Genomic DNA, 8,118 nt, shown 5'->3' on the forward strand with positions numbered 1-8,118 from the left:
TGTTGTGAGAAGGGATGCCTCACAGTGGTGAAAATGGCCTTGTCCCAACTTTTTTGAGATTTGTTGACGCCATGGAATTTAAAATCAACATAGTTTTCCCTTAAAATTATAATTTTTCTCAGTTTAAACTGTTGACCTGTTCTCTATGTTCTATTCTGAATAAAATATAAAAAATTGGCACTTCCACATAATTGCATTCAGTTTTTATTCACAATTTGTATAGTGTCACAACTTTTTTTTGAAATTGGGTTTGTATTTCGATACATGTTTTGTATACTGTTTAAATAAAGTGTAGTAAGGGTAAATTGCGCAGCAATATGATTAGTCACCACCCAATGACAGTCAGGCGAACCCCATCTAATGTAAAAAGAGCGAAGGGAGAGTTGATTTATCTGGACTTACTATTTTAGGAACCATGCTCAAGCTAAGGTTAGCTTGTTTCATTGACAAGTCACACGTGGCGGCGAGGTTACACTGTATTCGAATACAGTTTATTATATTTTCTAAGGACACGGAATTGCACTGGAGAAAATAGACATTTAAGTTTAAGGCATACCTTGAACGTGACGGCAAAAACAATATCGTTGTTCCTTCGCCTCCAACTTAGTTTTCCTTATCTTCTTATTCTTCTTGTTTTTTTTGTAACGCGAACTGCCATCTACCGGACTGGGGTAGGTCTCGGTACTGCGGTCAGGCGCCCCACAGGAACCCCCCTTCAGCCCGAAAGTGACGTCACTAGACAACGAGCCATAACGCAGTAGTTGACTGAAATAGCGACCAATCACATATATCACATATATGACTCCTCCACGGTGGAGAAACCAGGAAGACACTTGTGCTCCAGCATTGATCTGAATACAGTTGGTATATGACTGGATAGCCGATAGCCCATACACGCCAATGCAAGCCGTTGAAGCGACAGGGCGGCCATCTTACTCCTCTCATCTCGCGAACAGACTACTGTATAAACTATAGAGTGTTTTCACTGACGTCACGTTCTCAGCAGTAACCCGGATGCGCGGCCATATTGGAGATATACGTATAAGCTTGCTCAATCTAATGGAGAATCGTGCCGTTTGACGCGTCTTTACCGATGTCAAAACAACCGAAAAAGCTCAGCAAAGCCCACCAAAGATGCTAAGGCATGTAGGGAAGGACTTGGGCAACAGGGAAAAGCCCGCTATTTAGAAAAAAATATATGTCTTATCAGCGGTGCAGATCCGTATGAGTTGGCCTCCTCTTCTTGGATCCACGACGACCTGGCGATTCTTCCTTCAATTAAATACCCCGACATTGTGAACTACCTGGTTTTCTCGCCGAGACCATACACAGCAGAAGACCTTAAATCTTACAAAGGTTTGGAGCCCTACAACCAAATGGTGTGTGGATGGGTGAGGGAGACACAGTACCAAGTCATCAACGACCGTTGCATTGTGAAAGCCAAAGTAAGTAATGCTATCGTGTTATCCATCTATCCTTGTCTGCATGTCATAATGATATTTCAAGGTGTAGCCAAGTGTTTTCACATTTGAACCCCAACCTCCCTTTTTTCCATTTATACTGTACACTATCTGAATTTAAATTACCCGCTGTGCCAACTTTACAAATTTACTTTAATACTTTTGCTGAAAAGTTGATCACTGTGTGTTGTCCTAATGAAATAAAATAAATAACTCAAACCTGTTTTTTTATTTTCTTTTTAACTCTTTCACTGCCAGACGTTTTCAGAAACGGGTTGTCCCCACTGCCAACCGATTTAAGCATTTTGAGTGATCTTTCAAGGTCCACAGAAAATGTTGTGTTTGGACTATGGAAACACACATACTACCAAATGAAAGATTGAACTCTCATCTTTCATCAGAAAAAAATGTTTGTTTCTACCTTATTCCGTTCTTCAGTAATCAACAATAGAAAATGGTTACTTTCACCGAAATTCTCTGTTTTGAAACAGTGTTTTGAAAAAATGGAGAAAAAGAGCTTTTTGTGAAACGATGTTATTTCATGCACTCTAGTGAATTGTACACTTCTTTTTGTCCATGAATGATGCCACAAACACCTAAATAGTGCTTTACTTCTGTAAAACGCTTTCACCAACAATGAAAAAGTGTTTTTTGATTGCAAAATACGTTTATTTCCATTCAAAAGTGTAACAATTTGACAAAACAATTTCGCAAACTATTTACAAATGTGTGCAACTGTGGTACTACTTACAATTATGTGGATGTTTCAAATACAGTTTTTCCTTTTGTAACGCTCTCCTGCGTGCAAGGAGACGCCAGGACTCGCACAACAGTTTACTTTCACTTTCGCACTGGTCTGTTTTGCGTGCAAACGTTACACTTTCTTGACGGGCTTTTTTTCCGGGGAATAAAAAGCAAGTAGCAGACTGTACACACTTCCTCCGATGAATATGCATTGGACTCGGGGCACTCTCCGTCGTCCGATCGAACGTCCGCCTGTGCGTGCTCGGTTGCGCTCCGCGTTACGACACCGTCATAGCCGCCGCGTCAGCAATTCCAATTTCGCCGTCAAGCTCGGATTCACCTTCATCATCATCGATGATGATCATTAATGTACTATTTTAGCGTTGGTCGATGCCTTTCGTCTTGTAAGTGTAGAGCTGCTTGCAAACGCTCGCCATTGCCCGTTCCCTCCTCCATCTAGCTCCATCTAACGTCTTCTACTGCCGCGTCAATGCTTTCCAACCACGGAGTCACCATCATCTTCATCATCGATGATGATCATCGTCGTCAACAATGTGCTCTTTCAGCGATGCTTTTGGTCTTTGAAAAAAACGGCTCGGGCGTGAGCTCCTCGCGACCGGCCGCCATTTTTCCTTTGTCTTCCATTCTCATCTCCTGCTCGACGCTCTAGCTCCGCCTCTACTGACGCCCACCCGATCTTGTCAAAAGAGAGTCATCGCTGCCCTCTAGGGGCCAAAAATAGTCATTAGGCACAGCAGACAGGCTGGAAACTTTCACCAGACATGCGGAAGGGTTTCCTCTACCCGTTTCAAAAAAAAATAAAAAATCATTGGATGGCGTCTTTTGACGTCATTGGCAGTGCTCGGTAGGTTTTTACTTGACGTCTTTAAACGTCAGTGGCAGTGAAAGAGTTAATTGTGAAGTGATGAAAAACTGTTTTGTTATTCATATATTTGGTGTGCTTGTTTTTTGTGTAGGTACTCCATTCTCAATCACACATGTTGCTGCTGTACTGTTTCTAATTGAAGAAATGGTGAAGCGCAGGGATGCAAAGACTGTGACACAAGAAAAGGCATATTGGCTGTTGCCAACTGCACTTTCAAAGATGGAATACAGGGAATGCTGGAAGATCGACTTCACAGTAACAAAGCGATCCCAAGTAAAAGAGTTGGCTTGATGAAATGTGCTACTCTTAGACATTCAATGGAGGAACAAAGTGCTAGTGAAGTTTCTACTGCTACAACTGGAGAAACACAAAATACAACCAGTGATGAACTGTCATCATTATTCAGTGCTCTCAGTGCAACTGGATCAAAGTCTGCAATTTTGTCACAAATTGAGCCTTATTCTGACAGTTTTGTTCCGAAAGCGATTGGAGAAAATTTCCCTCCTGTGTTGACAGAGTTGCGAAAAGATGAAGCAGTTCACATGGACTACAGTGATCTGTTGTCCTTGTGCAAAGATGTTGATATTTCAGTATCACAGGAGCAAGCAAATGCAATTGAGGCATCTACAAAGTAACAAGCTTCCTCTAAACTATGGTTTAGATTTCGTGCTGGCCGAATTACAGCATCTAAGATGAAAACTGCATGTTGCACTCATCCAACAAAACCAGCACAGAGCTTCATTAAAAGTGTGTGCTATCCTGAGTCATACAAATTCACATCAAAAGCTACCACCTGGGGGGTAATCATGAAAAATTTGCACGCGACATGTTCATAGATGAGAATAGGAAATGTAATGAAAATGTCAAAGTACAAGACACAGGTTTTTTCATTAATCCAAGTCCCATTCCTGGGGGCCTCTCCCGATGGCTTTCTTTCTCGTGATTGTTGTGGTGTCAGTGTAATTGAGGTGAAATGTCCATTTTGTTTTAAAAGTGACACATTGGACAGTGAATCTAATTTGGTAAAGGACAGTGAAGGAAAACTGTCACTTAATCAAAACCACTGTGTAAACTTGAATCAGCCTATTTTGTTGTTTGGACAGAAAAGGATCTGCATGTTGAGCAAATTTTATTTGATGAATAATTCTGGGGTGTGATATGCCAAAAAAGCAAGCACATTTTTGATACAGCCATTTTACCAGAATTAGTTGGCAAATTTTACACAGGGCTTTGTGTCCTCCTTACAACCTTGCACCTCAGCTGAATCACATGGCTCTGACTTTGCTGCAAGTACAAGTGTCAAAGAACAAACTTGGTGTTTCTGTGGCCAAGTTGAGTTTGGAAAGGTGATTATGTGTGACAATACAAAATGTCACATTAAGTGGTTTCAGTACTCGTGCATCAATATTAAGGTTGCACCAAAGGGAAAGTGGTATTGCCCAGAGTGCTTAAAGGTACCACAGTCTGGATTAGAAAAGGGAAAGAAACATCTAAAGTAATACAAGTATTTCAGTGAATTGCTGTGAAGTTTTGTACTTCAGACGATTCACTTGTGGTTTGAAATTATGTTGAATTCATTGTGTATATATTTATTTTTTCCAAAGGTAGAAGGTGTTTATGCCATAACATAATTTATAATGCACTCTTATGTACACTGTTATATTGTATTTATAATAATACGGTTGAGATGCATGGCTTTCTTGAATAAATGTGTGTTTCTGAGTGACATGTTGTCTTCCATAACAATACAGTAACAGTGATTACTATAATTAGCAAATCTCAAATGAATTGATGTACTCACCACTAGAGGCTGCTACTGTATTACAATTATTCTTTCATTCTGCTTGTTGAATTGTAACAAACTTTGCCTTTACTAAGAACAGCTCACCGATATTGACTGGATAGTTGCTATTAATAGAGAAACATCCTAATCAAGCTTGATGCATTTTGTATTCCATCTGTGCCTTTTAAAAAAAAAAAAAGTTATTAAAAAAATAAGTCATTATTAATTATTAATGGTATTTTATTTCCAAAGTGAATATGGAATACATAACTAAATCAACAACTGATGGACAAAGGTTTACCAGAGCACAACAGACAAGTCCAATCTTATCTATGGTACTGTAACCATCTTTATCTTTGTACATCAAGAAATCAATTGGCATTTTTTCATCTTTACCAACAAAGGCACTTTGGTCAAAGGGAATCTACAAACGTGCAACATCATCTCTCAATTCCAAGTTTTCTGTTCTAAGTCTCTGAAGTTCAGAGGTCATATAGCCTCATTAACATCACCAGTCAAGTCAATTCAGTTTGGGTCTCTGTACAGTTGCTATAATCATTGGTGGTGGGCTCATCTATCTCAGCTTCACCAGCAACAGCAGAATCATCATCGGCAGCAGCAGCTTCAGCCCTCAGTCTCTGCTGTGTTCGATTCACACAATGCCTGTAGCGCAATTCCCCAGTTTCCTTTGCTGACTGAGATGCACCTCCTTGCTGCCCTGTCATTCCAACAGATTGCACCCCATATGGGTTATCCTTTTGGTCAAGATCAGGCTTTTTACCTGAAATACAAAGTGGAGGGGGAAAAAAACAGTTTTTACTCGTAAAATTATTACATTAGAGACCTTGTGATTTGCCACAGCAATAAATATTTCTATGGAGGTAAATATAGTGCAAAACTAACTTGTAAAAAAAAAAGTCTTAATTTGTATCTGTAAAAGTCGTGATTTGTACCTGTAAAAAAAAAAAAATTGTATCTGTAATAAACATTTGTACCTGTAAAAAAAAAATGTGTGTGTAAAAAAAAATTGTATCTGTAAAAACAAATTTGTACCTGTAAAAGTCATGATTTGTACCTGTACAAAAAAAAATTGTACCTGTACTGAAAGTGTAAATATGTATCTGTAAAAGTTGTGATTTGTACTTGTAGAAATGACAACTTGTAGTCAGAGAAGTCGCCACTAGGAGTCACAAGTGTTTTTTCTGCTGCTGTCCAGTGACGTGAGTTTTGCACCAAATATACCGCTATAAATGTAGCAAACTGATTTGTACTTGTAGAGCGCCGTGATTTGTACTCATAAAGAAGAGGGCGGGCTCTGGAGGATTTGGGCGGGCTAAAGCTCAACCTCATTGGTTGAGCGAACAACAGTGGGTTGAACTCAAATGACGCCCATGCACAAGTCCGCAATTCCAAACAAACAGAGTAGCCACCCGCCCACACCAGTTTACGCGTCACTTTGGAAGAAGAGGACGTCCCAGGCGTGAAAATTTCAACATGGTTTAATATACAAACACCGTGTGGAACAGCTTAAACGTTGGTTGACATGCAGAGCACTCCAAGTGGGCAGAAAGAAAGAAGTTTTAGTATGAAGGTTAGATTTATTGTACGAACATAGCTCGTAATCCTGTGCTAGCTAGCTAGCTAGCTCATCTCACGTTGTCACGAAAACTGAACACATTGAAGTCACAATTTTTATTTCATGACTTGAAGCCTACCAATGTAAACATACGACCAATAGCTTGTACCTGTAAAAAAATATATATCTAAAAAAACTACCTCATAAACAGCTGCTTAGTGCTTAGATGTGAAAATTACTATAGAGCTACAGAACCCTATTGAATGTTTTACAAGATGACCTGAACCTATAACCAAAAGTGGACAGTACTCAGCTACTTGTATTTGACTAACATTATATTCACGCATCTGTACTCTTACTATCATAATAAAATGAAAACAAAACGTTTTTAGAGTGGATCTTTAAGCCACTACAGGTATTTTAACATCAACCCTTTATCCTCGGTATTTAATCATTTTATTTTAAATATTACAATTTCTTGATAAATGTCAGTATTTTTTGCAATGTATGTTTTGCAAACAGTTAAAAAAAAAAAGAAAGGCTCTTACACCTTTAAACATACACATTTGCTTTCAACACTGAAGCCAAATAAAAATAATGCAAGTGGGAATGTTTATGAACAATGTCTGTGTCTATCAGTATTACCACTATTTCTGTTATTAAGATGTGACAAAATCTTCGGGGGGTTTTCTGGCTAACAAATAAAGCTAAACGTTTAACTGATTACGTATAATGTCAGTGGCTGTGTTTTGATAATAACCCAGCTACGAAGCTATGATTATTTTTTATTGTATGAATATGCTGACCCAACCATTCTGTTTGCACAGATGCCAGCATGCAGTCAATCAAAGCTACTTCTTGATCCATCTCTAGACGGTGGCACATGGTGTGACATCAAACCTGCTTCAAAGTGGCTGTGAAGTCCAACAAATGAGAATCCTTGATACACTGGTTACTGTTCTGAGAGAATTTCACTGCAATCACCTTTGGGAAAGTGAAGAAATTATGCTTTCTAAATGTCTTCCAATTTTGAGTTTGAAATGTTAAAGGAGTACAATTTAATCCATATTGATAGTTACTGTAATTGAAATAGTCAGATCAAATAACAACATGTATCATTCAATAAACAAGATTGTGCATCATTTGAAATGTTTTATTTGATGTCCAGAAGAGCCGTTTCTGCATCCATCCAAGACGAGAACAGTATTCTTTTCACAAACAGAACAAAAGTTATTGATGGAGCTTTATGAGGAATTCAAGACTCACCAAAAAAGGCAATACTGCTGCTATCAATAAGACGAGGGAAATATTGGCAAAAAAAAAAAGCCGACAGACTAAATATTTGTTATAATTGTTTCATGTTAGATGTGTATTTCACATTAATCGTGTTGTTAATTATTGATTTAATGTAAAGCACTTCGAATTGGCCAACATATTCATTCTTCACTGTTACATCTCAACAGTAGCAAAAAGCGATCATGGCAACAAGTCGGCAAGTCGCCTATAACAATATGTATAAAAAATAAGACTAAATAGGTGTTGAGCTGTAAATATATGTTGTTAAAAAAAAGACTTAAGACCACTGCCACAGGTGGGGGAGGGGATCACCGCCTGCTACATTCACATCAGCAGAAGAAATGCAAAATAATTTTCCATAATCCGGCTTGAT

The 8,118-nt window shown here is 38.6% G+C and overlaps 1 protein-coding gene and 1 long non-coding RNA gene across 4 annotated transcripts in view; one reads left to right on the forward strand and one right to left on the reverse strand.

Annotated features, from left to right (window-relative positions):
* Positions 1 to 948, reverse strand: part of setd3 (SET domain containing 3, actin histidine methyltransferase) — a 152,560-nt gene extending 151,612 nt beyond the window's left edge. For 2 of the 3 annotated variants that reach the window (XM_077555279.1, XM_077555280.1), the window contains exon 1: positions 557 to 944. The gene's annotated coding sequence lies outside the window, so the exon portion shown is untranslated. Of the gene's footprint in view, positions 1 to 556 lie in introns of all 3 variants that reach the window. The other variant, XR_013290060.1, reaches the window with a different exon arrangement.
* Positions 949 to 979: 31 nt separating this feature from the next.
* LOC144041253 (uncharacterized) lies at positions 980 to 7,591 on the forward strand. Its single transcript, XR_013290061.1, has 3 exons — positions 980 to 1,445; positions 3,182 to 6,464; positions 7,277 to 7,591. It is a non-coding gene; the product is annotated as an uncharacterized LOC144041253 (long non-coding RNA).
* The last annotated feature ends 527 nt before the right edge of the window (positions 7,592 to 8,118 follow it).

The sequence above is a fragment of the Vanacampus margaritifer genome, chromosome 1 (genome assembly GCF_051991255.1).
Source record: "Vanacampus margaritifer isolate UIUO_Vmar chromosome 1, RoL_Vmar_1.0, whole genome shotgun sequence".
In the NCBI taxonomy this organism is placed as follows: Eukaryota; Metazoa; Chordata; class Actinopteri; order Syngnathiformes; family Syngnathidae; genus Vanacampus; species Vanacampus margaritifer.